The sequence below is a fragment of the Camelus dromedarius genome, unplaced genomic scaffold (assembly GCF_036321535.1).
Source record: "Camelus dromedarius isolate mCamDro1 unplaced genomic scaffold, mCamDro1.pat HAP1_SCAFFOLD_186, whole genome shotgun sequence".
Taxonomy (NCBI): Eukaryota; Metazoa; Chordata; class Mammalia; order Artiodactyla; family Camelidae; genus Camelus; species Camelus dromedarius.
The window spans coordinates 3067050-3083161 of record NW_026989854.1 but is presented as its reverse complement, the minus strand read 5'-3'; the positions used below and the strand labels follow the sequence as shown (position 1 = coordinate 3083161).

General features: G+C 46.7%; 1 pseudogene; it reads left to right on the top strand.

Moving 5' to 3' along the window:
* The first annotated feature begins 9924 nt into the window (after positions 1-9924).
* Positions 9925-10620, top strand: LOC135320958 (trafficking protein particle complex subunit 9-like; annotated as a pseudogene).
* Positions 10621-16112: the final 5492 nt, after the last annotated feature.

Here is a 16112-nt window from a genome sequence, read left to right as displayed (position 1 = left end):
TATTAGACAATTCCATTAAACACTTTAGCTGTTATTTACTTTTAAGCCTGTTTCTGGGGCAATTTTGCAATGATTCCCTCCCTTTGTTGATTCCCTCTTTGTCAGAATCCTTGAGAGGCCCCTGTCATCACTGTCAGTATCATCATCATCATCATCATCATCATGGAACTGATTCCTCTGGAAGATTCTAGGAAAATAAACAGATGGGTGGGGTTATGTGTAGGTCAGTGTGTGCATATACAATAAGAACATTTATCAGACATTAGATGCAAGATATCCATTTTATTTAGAGAAGAATGTGGTCATGAAATCCTGATGTGGTTAATGAACGAAGCAGTGCGAACAGGATAGTCAGTGGAAAGGAGGAGGAAGTGAGTGAAGAGGGGAGCATAGATCCTTGGTTAGCCGATCATCAAATTGGTGTGAATGAGGGGAGTGTGGTGGCAGAATCATGTTCCTCCCCCGCCACAGGTTAGCCAACAGTGACATGTTTCTGTACATGGCAAAAGGGATGACAGATATATTAGGAGAAATATCTTAGAGGATTTCTGTATTCTAAATTCTCTATTAGCCTTTTAAACCCATGATATATTATTAAAGTTTAGTGGAGGGCCACAAATAAAAAGGATTCATATAATCTCACCACACATACTGAAGGTAGAATGACTAAGGAAGAAAAACAAAAAGTCATTCATAAGTGCCTTGAACCTTAAATTGCTCATAGGAGGAAATGTCACACAAGGTGAGTGTCACAGCCACATACATAATGCCTGAATGGGAGGGGAGAAGGGGATCCTGAGATGAGACAATAGGGTGAGTAGCCTGGATTGTCCAGGTGGGCCCAATGTAATCACAGGGGTCTTTAATATGGAGGACATAGCCCAGCTGAGTTTAAAATCAGAGGGAGGTGTAGCTATGGAGCAGTGTTCAGAAAGGCTGCTGGCCATGAAAATGGAGGAAGTCATGGGACACAAGCTAAGGAAGGTGGGTGACCTCTGGAAACTGGAAAAAAAATGAGGAGACATTCTCTTCTAGATCCTCTAGAAGGAAGGAACCCTGCTGGCAACTTGAATTTAGCTCAATGAGAACTGTGTTGGATCTCTGACCTCCACAGCCATAAGGTGATAAATCTGTGCTGGTTTAAGCTGTTAAGCTTATGGAAGTTTGTTACAGTGGTAATAGAAAAATAACATAGTGAGCGGTAGTGTAAGGGATTAAAGTTCTAGGCTGGGGTGTGGAGAGGATTCTGACATTTACACCTAAAAAACAACCAGGTGCAGTGGGAAGGTGTTTTAAGGAGGAAGACCTACCTGGCAGGGCTGTTAATAGGACTGTTTGGTGTGAGGAGAGCATTGGAGTAGAGGAATCAATTAAATCTCTACCAGAAAAATAAGGAATAAAATATAACAGTGCTTCAGTGTTAGTGGATGCAGGAATGGAAATGGGCAGAGAGATATAATCATTACTTTGAAATTAGCTACAGATTTGATGATTGCATGTTGGGGAGAGTTAGCCGATGTGTGGACTGAATGTTTGCATCCCCTCAAAATCCATATGTCAAAACCCCATCTCCCAGGGTGATGGTATTGGGAGGCTGGGCCTTTGGGTATTGATTACTAGGATAAAATAAGGTCATGAGAGTAGAGCCCTCATGAATGGGATTAGTGCCATTATAAAGGACCCCAGATTGCTTGCTTCTCTCTGGCCCATGAAGATAGTGGGAAGACAGCCATCTTCGAGACATGAAGGCTATCATCTCCCAGATGCATTGACCTCAGCCTCCAAAACTTAAGGAACATGCTGGTTGTTTAAGCCACCCGGCCCATGGTAATTTGTTACAGCATCCCAGACTGACGAAGACAGTGGAGAATGCCTCTGAGTTTTACACTGATTGCCTGGAGAATGCTGAAACCCAGGGAAGTGGGCAGCACAGACGTTTACTCATTTAATCCTGGCAACACGGTACGAGATAGAGTCTACATATTCCTCGCTATTTAAAAGGGAAAGAAAAAGAGGCACAAATAACAACAACAACAACAACAACAACAACAACAACAACAACAACAATAATTTTTCCAAGATTCACACAGAATACCCTGGAGGCAGAGTGAGAATTTATACTCAGGCAGGCTGACCCCAGAGTCCCTGCTCATAACTACTAAGTCAGATCACCTTGCTTATGTGGATCAATTTTTTTTCAAGTGTGATATGAGGGTACTGTGTCCAGTAACTTATAATTTCAAAATAACTCACTGTAAGGGAAACATTAGTCACAGGCATTGCAAACCACAGAAAGCTAGACATACAAAAATAACTCGTTAGGGCAAGATAACCAATAATGTTTTAAATATTATACTTGCTGTACCTTTGCAATAAAATGTGTATTTATAGTTCTGTCTGGCTACAGAATAACTTCATAATCCTGAATGTGGATGGTGGCTCCCATGGTGGACAGCACGGGCCTAGAGAATTTAAGTGACTTGTCCAGCCTCGCCCAGGAAGCTAGTGGTGGGATCAGAGCTATAGGTTGGGACTTTTCCTTCCTATCCAACAAGTCCCTCATGGAGGCTTAGAAGCTTCTCCTTTGGTGCCAGCTGTCTATCCGTACTTATGACACCTTGTCAGGTGTCCCAGCCTGCTCCTGAACATAAGCCAGTAACAACATCTGCTCTTTTCTGGCCAGGTAATACATTCTAGCAACTTCCGTTGACTTCTTGGCATCAGTTTTTACCTGGAAGGGCAGTGGCTAGAGATGCAAATGTGTCCACATGACACGGTTTTCATAAACATAGCAGGAGTTGTCAAGAGAAGAAAACGTCAGGAAGACGAGTGGAAGCAGGTCATTTAATATACCAAATGGGTACTTTCAATGTATGTTTGTGTTTCCAAGTCCAGACTTGTTCTGCTCGTGCATTACAGGCCAATAAATCGGGAGACCAAGTTTTGGGGCAAGAATTAGTGACTTTAATTTGGAAACCCAGCTAAGAAGTTGGAAGTCTAATGCCCTGGAAAACCATTCCCCAAAGTCAGAATTCAGGCTCTTTTTATATTAAAAAGGGGAAGCAGGAATGCTTGGTTGTTGCAAACTTGGTTTATGAATTCTTTGTTGTTAGAGTCTTTTGTTCTTGAAGCTCTTCGCCTGGGTCAGATCCGTGTAAACCTTCAACAAACAAATGTTATTTTCTATTCTGTAACATGTTATCTTTATATGAATGGAAAAGTGTTAATATCATTCAAAGTCAGAGCCTTGAGAATAGGGTCTCCTGTATATTTCAGGTTCTAGGCAACATTGTTTTACAAAAGGTGCAGAACCAACAAGACTAAACCTAGTAAACAGGGCACAGGGTTAAACTCAAAAGAACAGATCTAACATGGAGTCAGATTTGTTCTTTCCTATTTCAGTAGTGGCATGGAGAAGGCACTTTGGGCAGCTTGTTGTAGGATCCTGGAGGCTTTCTCTCTCAGCTTCTGGGCACCTCTATTGCAAACCCTTCATAGCTGTCTGGCCTGCTGGAAAACCAATCCGACTGTTTTGCCCGGAAGATGCGTTCTGTTTATAACTCATCTCTACTCCTTGGAAAACAACTCAAGAAAAACTCGGTTTCCCACCAGCGTTGGGCAGGGGTGAGGGATAGTGTGTCATTATTTTATAAAATAAAAATAAAAATTAAAATTAAAATAATAATAAAAATAATAAAAGAAGTATTAATACAGCACTGGGCACATAGGAGAGAGTCAATAAATATATCCTGGCTTAAATTAAAAGTGATGGCTCAGTGAGTCTATGGCTGCTCTATTTGCTGAGCTTGTTACTCCTTCGCTCCATTACAATTTTTTTAACTGAAAAAGAAATACACGCATATGGTTAAAAATATTCAAACAGAGCACAAAAATACACAAGTGAAAGAAGTTTTCCCTCACCCTCTGTTCTTTCAGCCCTCCCTGGAGATGCCACTGTTTATTATCCTTCGTGTGCTTTTCCAGATAGGCTATGCACATTCCCACCTATGTATGTAAATTCCTTTAAACTTTTACTTATTTTTAACTTAAAGGGTTTAAATCCTCAAGTGCCTTCTGCCCGGGTAATAGAAAAGAACAAAACTGACTCCATACTAGATCTGTTCCTTTGACTTTAACCATACCTCTGTCTGCCATAGGCTTCATCTTGCTTGTGAAACAGTGTTGCCTAGAGCCTGAAATATACAGGAGAACCTATTCTGAAGGCTCTGACCTTTAAGGATATTTATCACTTTTCCATTCATATAAAGATAACAAGTTGCAGAAAAGAAAATAACGTTTGTTTTGCTGGAGGTTTACAGAGATTTGACTCAGGCAGATAGCTGCAAGAACAAAGGTTTCTAACAAAAAAGAATTCCTACACAAAGAAGTTTGCTACAACCAAGCACGTAGGAAAGGAGCCTGAATTCTGACTTGGGGAGATGGTTTTCCAGGACATTTGTTTGCCATCAAGGTCTACAGAAACTTGCTATTCCATGCCCCAACACCTGGTCTCTGAACTTATTGGCCTGTCCTGCACTGAGGAGAATGAATTTGGACTCGGTAACACTCCTATCTACCTAGCAAGCTGGGCACTGGATCTGAGGACAGCTCTCCCACACCCAGGGAACTACTGTGAGCCCTTGATGGTTCCACTAGGGTGGGGTATGGTTTACTCAGGAGGGATGGGGACTATGCACCAACACTCAGGCAGTCTGCTTTGTCTGGGGCTCTGATCTTGTACCTCACGCTCCCCACCAGCCCAACACTTGGAACAGTGGAGCTAAGACAGAGATCTTGCCTGCCTGTTTCCCAGCGTGTAAGAGGGGAATATGTACTCTTCCCAAGGTAGTTCTGAGCGACAACACCTTCGAGTGCTTGGTTCCCAGAGCAACAGGAAACCCAGCTCCGCGTGGGGGCAACGGGTGTGATCCCGTAGGGGTTCTGCAGAGGCTTCGGCTGGAGGGCTGGGCCAGGGAGGTAAAACTTGAGCTGCGGGCCTTGAAGTGTTAGAGAAGGGTACAGAGGCAGGACTGACTTCTGTTTCAGGATGCCCCCAGAGGTAAACCTTTTTCTCTCCATCTCTGCTACTCCCCTCCCCTCTCCAGATCCCTCCCTTCTCTCTGCAATTCCTGTCCATCTGTCTCCCTCCACTTTTCCCCTCCTCCTCTCCTCCTCCCATCTTCTCCCTCCCTCACTTCCGCAGCTTCTCTCACAGAACCTAGAGGATCGCTGGCCCTCCTGCGCATGCGCAGTCAGTGCCAGGTGGACCGCGGGTTGGAAGCTCCAGCTCTGAGCCGGGGATCGGCCCCAAAGTCTTCTCAGCTTTGTCGCCCGGTAAGCCTTTAGCTCCTGCCCTGGGGCCGGGGCCTCCGGCTGTGGAAGTGCAAGGTGGGGGGTTCACGGGAAAGCTTCAGGCGGCTGCGGGAGGGCGGTCCATGTGTCACAGCCCGTGAGGGCACGAGTCAGCATGTGTTCAGCTTTATTGCTCGGGCCAGGCCCCTCTGCCCGCGACACCTGCCCGGCGCCCCGGCCACACCTGTCAAGGGCCAGGTGTGCACCTGCCACCTCTTGCCCCCGCCGGTCTCCCCTCAGTCTGCGGCTGGCGTCCCCTTCCCCTCTCCCGCCCGTGAGTCCTCTCCTCCCCGGCTTCCTCTCCTCAGCCGCCGGCCCATCCCAGTCCCTGGGCGGGCTGTGTCCTGGGACGGCGGGGTCTGCGGACCCGGACGGGGCAGCTGTGGCTGGGGCTGGCCTCTGAGCGGGGCTGCAGCCTGCGTCCCCAATCCCCCGCTTTCCCTGCCCCGTGACCCCTGGGCTGCCCTCCTCTCCCTTTCCCGCTCCCTCAGGACCAGCTCAGTGGTGTGGGCACTGCTCCCTGGGCTGACAGCCTCCGGCCATAAAGCCCAGCTTCTTCTGGTGAAGTCTGCAAAAGGGAGCGTCAGTGCTGAGGGAGCTTCTGTCACCTCCCTCAGTGTTTCTGCCCCAGGTAATTTCCTTGAACACTTTCATGTGTCATGATGGCGGTGCTTGATGATGTCACGTGTTTTTATAGTGAGAGGGATTACAGTGTTGAAAGCAGGGCTTGGTTCAGTTAAAAATGAGCTGAAGGCATGAGTATGTGACATCCTCCAGGCTTCCCTCTCCCAGGGTGAAACATATGACCGTCGATTTTAGAAAGATAGTTACAGTCCCTAACTAGCCCAGCCCAGCTTGTGTGTGTTAACAGGAACAGCACCACCAGAGGCGTTGGAGACCTAGGGACATTGCAGTCCTAAAGAGCTCCTGGCACAGTTTGGTTTGTTTTGGTTTTTTCTTTTTCTTAAATTGTGCAGCGGACTAGTTGCATAGAGGGGAAAATAATTGTCAAGAAATTATTTTTCATATAACAGCTTTATTGTGATATTGTTCACACACCTTGAAGTCCATCCATTTAAATGGTAAAATTCAGCAGCTTTTAGCATATTCACAGTGCTGCAACCATTATTATTCCAGAACGTTTTCGTCACTTCAGAAAGAACAGTGGAAATCAATGACCTATCCACCCTTACCCAGTGGTGGTTCTAAAGAAGTTTCTTGGTTGTTCCTGACCATAAATTAACTTGCTACATTCCATGAAATATCTGGTAGGAATTCTAATCAGAATTGCATTAAATATGTCTATCAAAACAGGAAGAATTAATGTCTTTATGGCATAAACTTCTTCTAACCATGAATATATCTGAGACCCTATCTTTTCATCTGTCCAGAGCCTGGCCCATGGGAAGTCCTCACTAATTTTTGGGCTTGTGAATGATGAGATTCTATACATCATTAGTTGCTACTGTTGCCTTTCACAGGAGAGAAAAGTAACCTCAGTGAAGCCAAGTGACCCTCTGATGGTCATAAAGGGTGACAGTCAGTGCTGGAGTGATACAGTGGACTTGCTGCTTGCAGCCAGAATTCTCCACCACTTACAGCTACGGGGATTACAGTGTTCTTTTATTTTTTTAAAGACTTGCTTTTATTTTTCTAATTATTTTTTATTGAAGTGTAGTTAACTTACAATGTTAGTTTCAGTTGTACAGCAGAGATTCAGTTATAAACATATGCATATGTATATAAATACGTTTTAGATTGTTTTTAGTACAACTCATTACAAGAACTTGAATATAGTTCCCTGTGCTATATAGCAGGTCCTTGTCATTTATTTTATATTTATTAATGTGTATCTGTTAATCCCCCTTTTCCTGCCTGCTAACCACAGTTTGTTTCTATGCCAATGAGTCCATTTCTAGCAGCACCATTTTTCCTAGTTAATATATGCTGCTTGGCTGCTTTCAGTTTCAGTAATTCCATCTTATCTGTGGGCGTTTTTCTTCTGGTGGACCTGTTTGTGGTTTACACACGTGGTAATAGAGATCTGTATTTCGGAGAACTCCAGGCCTCGTGTAGTCCTTGGTAGAGAGTGCCCACTGAGCTGATGCTTGAACTGGGAAAAAAGCATAGTAAATGTTGGAATTTCCACTATGGTTGAGACTTCCAGGTTTCTATAACCTCTCTAGCCAACCTTAATGTTGGCTGCACCCATACTGGGTAATTTGGTGGAACTCCATGGTATGGTGACGTAGAGACAGGGCTTTGTATGCTTCTTCTCTTTCCTTTTTCTAACACTCATTCTCCTGGGCCTCCCAGATCCTCCCCCAGCAGTGCCCAGGGCTGGCTTGGTGCTGCACTCAGGCAATATTTGTTAATAAGGCCCTTTCCTCATCTCTTCTGAGCCTCCGTTTCCTTCTCTGCACAATGAGGGCTTAGACTAGATAAGTGATTTTCAGTTTCTTTTAAAGCCATGTTTCCTTTGAGAAACAGAAAATGCAAATCTCTCCTCCCATTCCAACCCTTTAGATTTTGATATGTCCTCCAAGGAGTGACATAGCTCTTTGTGGAAAACTGATGTGATTGTGATTCCAGGTGGCACAGAGAAGACTCTTCAGAGATTTATTGCAGGGAAAGGGCAGGAAAAGGGCAATATGTCACACTTTCTAGTGTGAGAAATGGAGCATGGGATTGGGTTTAAATACGGTGTCTGATGTGGCCTTTCTCTAATCTTGCACAATGTGATAAACCTCTCTCCCTCAGTTTCTTCATGTATGAAGTTGGGGTGATAGTATTTTAGGGTTTTTGTGAAACATTATACACATAATCCATTTGTGTCTCGGTAGAAACAAGAGCTGCTTGGGAGTCAGTGATTTCTTTAAAGAAATAAATCTTGTCCATAGCACTCTGTCTGTGTGTATTTTGAAGTTCCTGAGGGTGAGTGTTGAAACTAAAGTCCATCGTGGGACAGGTGGCCCATGGTCTTCTGTGACCCAGATTGCCCCCTCCTCCCCAGTCCTCTTCCTCTCAGTCCGGGATGAAGTTCCCTAGTAGATTTATACAGAGTTCTTTTGGAAATGGCTTTTCATTTTATTGTTTCACCAAGAAGGACTGCCATCATGATCTCTGTGGTCAGGTTTTGCTGACCTGAAGGCTATGCAATTGGGGGTTTCTATTTAATAAAAAGAAAAAAAATTACAAATACAAACTTAGACCTAGGGTGGTGACAGGGGCTCTTGGAAGTGGGGGCCATTAGCTTTGTTAGCTTCAGGTGCAGTGTCCTCTGGCCACGAGGACCCATCCTCGTGCTCTGAATTTGGAGGGACCAGTGGGTTCAGTGGGAAATTTAACTGAGTGTATCTCATGGTCTAGGGATTGTCCTATTTGTGCTGTGTGTTCCTTATTTGAGACAGTGATCTCATTTAACCTCAATAGTCTCTTTAAAAATTAGACTTTTAATTTTGTGATGTAACTTAGATTCCCATGTAGTTGTAAGAGATAATATGGAGAGGGCCTATGGACAATTTGCCCAATTTTCCTTTACGGTTCAATCTTGCAAAATTCAGGTACAATTCATTACTGACTCACTAACCCTTTGAGGTTTGTGTCATTGCCCTCATTTCTATTCATGATTGACCTGGGTCTTAGAGAAGCACACAGGCCTGCCCAGGTCACCCACATGTTTAGTGTAGAGTCGGGTGAACGTGGGCTTGGGATTTCCAGGCAGTACCATTATGATGGTCTGTGGCAGGAAGCAGCATTCACTTTGCTTGTTTATTCATTCATTCAACAAACATTTATTGAGTAACATCTGTGTGTCAGATGCTTTAATACGGTTATCAGATTCTTCAGCAGTACTGAAAATCAGGTAATGTTTTCTGTTTTTTAATCAGAGTAAATTAGCTCTGAGAGGTTATAACCCCCCAAAAGGTAATATAGCTGATAAAGGAGGGATAGTAAATTTGTACACTCCCCCCTTTTTATGCAGGTTGTAACCTAGGCATTTAACATTTGCAAACTTCCATAATCCAGATAATTTCTTGTAAGGCAAGGATTTCTTTTTTTAATTGAAGTATAGTCAAGTTTACAATGTTGCGTCAATTGCAAGCTGTTTTTTGAATTTTGAATTAAATAATATTTTTTGAGGAGGGTAATTAGGTTTTTTTATTTGTTTCATTTTTTAAAATGAGGTACTGGGGATTAAACACAGGACCTCATACTTGATAAGCACGTGCTCTACCACTGAACTGTACCCTCCTCCCCAAGGCAAGTTTTCTTATCCATTATTCTGCAGCTTAGGAGTTCAAATAAATTGGAGTTGAAATCCAGATGTTTTGACCCCACTGTGGTTCTTTTCTTTATATTCTGCTTAAAGGGGTGTGGAAAGCAGTTCCTTTGTTCATTTCTTTATTCAGCAGTTTTAAGCACTGTCTTTGCATCAGGGTTTGGCTAGGTGCTTGGAACAGAAAACAAGAAATGACCCTGCTCTGCAGGGGCAGGAAGCCTAGACCAAAAGCTGGGTAATGTGATCCGACCTACAGTAGCCATGTGCAGACACTGAGGACAAACTGTACCCCCGTCTTTGCTTGGGCTTCCCTTGCCTTCTGGCTGGTACACACCAGGTCACCACAACCCAGAGGGGCCCACAGCCCACAGCAGAGTAAGTATATCGATCTCCTCTCCCCTCTCGGCAGGGGCTGCAACATGAGCATCCCTGACTATGTGCAGTGCGCTGAGAACGACCAGATTCTCCCCGTGGTGATCCAAGCCATTGGGATCATCTCAGAGGAGAATATCTTTTGCATCTATAAGCGAATCTCCTTGGTGAGCCAGATCAGCCCCTGCGGCTCCCATTGGGCACTCTGTATCCACTACATGCACCACTATGCACCCGAGAATGGGTGGGGAATCTTCCAGGCCCACAGCAAGGTAGTGGGCCTTGTCACCATTGCCGACTGCCTCTCGGCCAAGGCCTTCGAGAAGCTCCATGTGCAGAGGAGCTGTATGGCACCACGCTTAATGACTCTCAGCTCTTTGTCTTTGTGCTGCATGGGGAGGTAGCCGAGCAGAAGCGCACCGATGTGGCCTTCAATCTACGAGGACTGCAGGCTGGTGGAGAAGAGGATCGAGGACTTCACTGTGTCACTCTTCATCATGCTCAAGTCCAAGTGGCTGGATAGGGTCCCCAACAAGTCTGGGGATAAGATCCCCCTCCTCTGCACCTTGTTTGAGAAGGAGGACTTCATGGGATTGGACACAGACAGCAGATAAGTCTACTTGGAGGACCGGCCGCCCTCGCTGTGTGCCAGATTGCTTCCCTATATCCAGGAAGGGATCATCAAGGAAGAGGGCTGTCTTGTAGCCAAGAGTGGATGGAGGTGCAGCCCGCTGGTTTACAGACGTTTAAAAGTGAATCTGCCTTTGTTTCAGAGAGATCCTTTTAGGGATATTGTGGACACTTACTCCAGCTTTTCAGCCAAGACCCCTGGTGGGACCCCTGGAGTTGCTGTCCAATAGAGTAGCCACAGCCTCTGATGCTAGGAGCACTGGGGAGGAGGCTGGTCTGAGCTGACATGTGCTGTAGGTCAAATGTACATCAGATGCTGAGACATCTAATAAAAGGAATGTAATCTACCTTGCTACTTTCTATATTGATTACATGTCAAATTGATAGTATTTTACATACAGTAGAATAAGTAAGATCTGTTCTTAAAATCACTTTCTAGCATTTGTTTTTTGTTTGTTTCTTTGTTTACTTTTTAAATGTGGCAACTGGGAAACTTTCTTTACATGGATCTCATTTCATTTCTGTTGGGAAGCCTGTCCTGGGACAGTCTCATCCCTTTGCTTAGATAAGAGATGCTGAATCCCGAGATGCAGAACGAGGCTCTGGTTGAGCTGGGGGTGGAGCCGGTGTCTCCTGACTCCCAGGCCCAGCACCTGCACGGCTCAGGCCCTCTCTTCATGCCAGACAGCCACCATGCCAGGTTAGGTCATCAGAAACACTGCCAGGGACTTCCGAATGAACTCCTTACGCAGGAAAAGGCGTGTCACGGAGTATGGGACAGAGCAGGGAAAGGTTCATCCTCACTTTGTCCCTGTGATAAGGTCAAAGGCCTCACTTTGCCTCGAAATTGCAGACGAGCTCTTCTGGGCTGCCTACCCCACTCCCCACTTTCTGCTCTGTTTCCCCGTGTGTCCATTGTGCCGTCCCTCAGGCAGAAGAGGTTGAGATGCCTTTGCCGAGAGGTGGTCCCCCTTTGCTGGGGAGAGTGAGGGAAGTTGTGTACCCCCGGCCTACGGCCTCGGGCATTGAGTCTGGAGAGTGCTCATGGCGGTCTCACAGGTGACGGTCAGAGAACCTAGCACGTGCAGCTGGGGCCGCTGTGGAGGCGGTGCTCTGTGATTCTTGAACTTACACAAGATCAGATCCTACTTTCTGGTTGTTGGTCAGTTGGAGGAGAAGGTGCCAGAGAATTGAAAAAAAGAAAGTCCAGACCAGCCCTGTGAGTGAGAGGCACAGGGGACCCGAGTCCCACCTGCGTGTGGATACCTGGCAAACTCTGCATGAATTTTCAGTTCCTCCCCGGATATTCCTCTATGGCTTAAGGAAGGGGCAAGGCACGTCGTGGCAATGATCTGTACTTGTCCTCACAGGGTCCTGCCATCTACATGTCCGCACTCCCCTTCTGCTCCTTGGAGATGAGGTGGCAGGTTTAGGAGACTGGGCACTGCTGAAGGCACAGCTGCCACCACCGGGGTTCTCCCAGACTGGCTCCGTTCATCTCACCTGTCACCTCCTGCTGAGCCCCCAGGCGTTAGTCCCGGTAGGTGCATCGGTACAACGTAAGCAGGGACCAACTTCTCCCCCTGGACAGACTGCTGCGTGAGCAGTGGAAGCCTGGAGCCATGCCCCAGCCCCGTGGCCAGTGCTTCCTCTTTTGTCATAGGAGGCACTGGTGACAGTTTTGCTCAGCAACTGCTTGGCTCTGAGTCTGTAGACCCACCAGAGAATGCCAGCTTGTTTTTGCCTTTTCAAGTCTGTCCTTGGGATTTGGAAGAGTAGCTTTATGTGTGCTTAGCCCATAGCGGTTGACACTGTCACCATTGTTTACCCAGAATCTCGTGTACCAGGCATGGTTCTCGGCATCAAAATACAACAGCGCATTAAACCTCCCTCCTGGTGGGTCTGTCTGTTTTGGTACAAAAAGCACCCAGCCAGCATTTGAATGTCAGTGAGATAATGCGGCCAGTGAGCTCGGGTCAAGCAAGTTCTTCTCCAGTCACTTTTACTCCATTGTTCCTTTTACTATTACACAGTCATTAATTTATAAAACAATGCTTTGGTGCAGGAGCAGAAACTAATTCTCTCCTGCTATTCTTGGTGGAAGTAAGTAAAACTGTTCAGCCTGAAATGCGACCACATTTTGTAGCTCAAAAGCTATCTAGACGCATGTAGGTGGGGTTTTGGTTTGGGGCTCTGACCATGTTGGTGTCCCCCGGCAGCGCCGCTCCACACAGGCCCCTGCCTTCCCTGGAGCAGGAGGTGAGGGAGGGTCTCACCGTCCCCACATCCCTGTCCTCATCACACTCACGTAAGTTCTTGTACAGGCTGTAAAAGTCATTTTTGTTCTCGTGTGTTTCTAATTTTCGCTTGTTCCTCTTTTCCTTTTTCTTTTTTCCTTTTTCTCTTGTACTGCCCTTTGAGTATGTTGTTGCATCTGAAAAGGTGGGCTGTGCACACCCTGCATTGGAAATAGCTGGATCGCCCTCCGTGCTGTCTCCATCGCTTTAAAAAGCAAAAACTTAACAGCTGCCTTGATCCATGTATTATCCTAGACATCTTTTAATTTTCTAATTTTTTGGAATATTTGCTTTGTTAGCTCATCACCCACTGGTGTTTGATACCTGTTAAAATCCTTGCTTTGAGGAACCTGTTTGGTCCTCCTCATGTTTGGTGACAATGCGCCCTTATTAAATTTGTTTGTTTTGAAGAAGTGAGATGGAAATTGATTTAGGCGGCTGCTGAAGGATTCTTTTCATGGAGTATTTAAACTTCTAAAGTCAAAGTCTGCAGCACCTTGCTCGATATCTGCTTTTACACAAAAGTGCTCAGCACGCGGTTCCTGGCTGTCACTGTGTGACGTGCGTGATAGCCCTTCCTGGCCAATGGTCACTGGTGAGGAAGTGGCAGGCTCGGGGGTGAGCAGCTGCAGGGTACGCTTTTAGAGGAAGCAGTCACTTTCTTTTTTTTGCATTCAACTTCCCCTATGCCATTTACTTTACTTTGCCTTCATAAAGGGGCAGTATCAGGTCCAAAATCCATGCCACTCTTTTGTTCCCTGTACGAGGCTGGTTTTTCTGAGTATCAGGACATGGCCTTCTCCGAAGAGGCTGGCTCACCTGGATCTGGTGGACACAGGGACCGCTAAAGGGGACCGTATGTTCCACTCTGCTTCATCCAGTGGGCATTCAGAGTCGGGTCTGTGGTTTGCCTCAGCAGCCTTGCAGGCCTCCCTGCACTGGCCTTTACTTTTAACCCACGTTGGCAGTAAATGGCTGACTCCGTGTCTGTTGCAGCTGACGTCCACCACTGACGGCCATGTCGTTACTTTTCGGTAGTGAGACCCCAATACCCTAGTCAGCCGTGAAGGAAGATGCTTTTCTCACTCCTACCATGGTTCATCTCACCCGGGGGAAGTGTTTGGCCACCACCATCATGCTGACCATGAGGCTCTGTTTCTCCTTTCATGCTCTGGTCCAAATGTCAACACTGCGTTTTTCACTGACTTGGTCTCGCTTGAGACAGGCCAGACTTTCTGAAAGAGTACAACACATTCTGGGTGGGGAACAGAACAGAAGTAAGTGTCGCAAATTGAAGGAGTCTAGTCTGTCCGGGTTGGCAAATGCAGGCTGGGATCTGTGATGGCTGGGCTGTGCCCTGGACACAGGCCTTTCCCGTGGCTCCTGAGAGCCCAGGGGTCGGAGTGAGAACAGCCTTGCCTGGGTTCCTCCATTCTCTTCTGCTCACTGGCAGGTGTGTCTTCTAATTAGGAGCTCCCCCAGACCTCGGGTCCTTCAAAGCTCAGACCATGGATGAACCTTAAGTCCCTTCTCCTGGGCCTCCTGTGTGAGAATCCAGTGCCTTCTGAGGTGACCAGCGGCAGGAGATGCCTCCTCCTCCAGGGAGCACCATTCGGAGGACTGTGACTCAATGCACCATGCTGTGAGCTTGTGGGGTGACGGCCATGGTCCCTGCAGAACCAGACTTGAGATGGGCTTAGCGATGGAAATAACAGGACTGATTCCAGGGCAGGGCTGGTGGGAGGGAACAGGGGATATTGAATGTGACCTCAAACACCTAGGTGGGTGATGGTTCTGTTAGTTAAATGGTGAGCCTGGGAGGTACCTGCCAGGAATCGAATTCCAGAGTAAATGGTGGACATGAGGCATTTTTAAGATGCCATTTGTCATCCAAGTTAGGACTTCAAAGAGGCACTCTGGTCTATGAGCCTGGGGCTCAAGTGAAGGTGCCGGACTAGAGATACACATTGGGATTTGTCCTTCTTAGCTGGAGTTCACAGCCTTACATGTGGGTTAGCTCTTCTCAAGAGGTGCAGACTGAGGCTGAGGGAGGGCAGGGCTGTGCCTCGGTTGGAGGGAAGCCCAGACAATGCAGCTTTGGTGTGTCAGTCAGTGGCATTTGGGATTTTCAGAGCAATGCCATTTATCCTTAAAGGGCCGGGTGGTGGGCAGGGCCAGCCAGGATGAAATCTAAAGGGAGGTTCATGGCCACGTGTGCGTCTTGGGAAGATGCAGAGGTTGCAGGGTCCAGGAGGGGAGACTCCTCAGAAGCTGGATTTGGAGTGGGGAGAAGGTAGTCACACTTACCTGTGACGGTGGGAAGGAGTCCTAGGGAGACCCCACCCTACCGGACTCTCTTTCCCATGAACAGAAGGCAATCAGACAGAGGATCTGAGATGAAAAGGGATGGGTGCTGTGAGGGGAGCCAACCTGGAGAATGGTGCTTGGACAGTTCTGGAATAGTCTTCCTGCAAAATAGAGTTAAAAAAAAACACAGAGTCTAAAGCATATTGACAGTAACTGAGGAGGAGGCAGTTTTTCTGGCCTCCTAAGGGTAAGTCATGTATACGGGGATACACAGAAGAATCGGGCAGTCTCTTGCGGGGGCTTGATCCTTACCAGAGTCAACAGTGCAAGTTTAAAGGGGCAGAAGGGCAGCGGAGGGAAACTAGCCAGGCCTCGTGTCAGGTACCAGTCGGCCGCCCTAATTGCGTGTTCCATTCACATCCATCCCTCCCATGTGGGCAGTGGCAGCCCCTTTTGCGAATTGGCAAGACTTCTCAGAGGGGTTAAGGTATCGGTCAATTTAGCGGCTAGTAAATGCTGTAGCAGGATTCAAGCTGGGCCTTGTCAGACTTAAAGGGCATGTTTTATCTACTAATTCCGGTACCTCCTTGTTGTACCTGGAATGGTGAAGTGGGTCAGTTTTGGAGCCTTTCAGAAAAAGTGCAATTTAAGTGCCTCAGGACTGTTTCACAAACCTCAGTGTTCTTTGATTGTTCGGAAGCAACACAGTGCTTTAAGCCCCACAGATGTAAGGTCTTCCTCCTTTGACGATGACGTGGTTGCAAATGACATACAGGTGCAAAACCAGACTTAGCAGCTTCTGAAGGGAAACTCTCCATTTCTTCCTTGATCCGCTGTCTTCTGCGGGATGTAACTCTGCTGCAGCGTAAGCC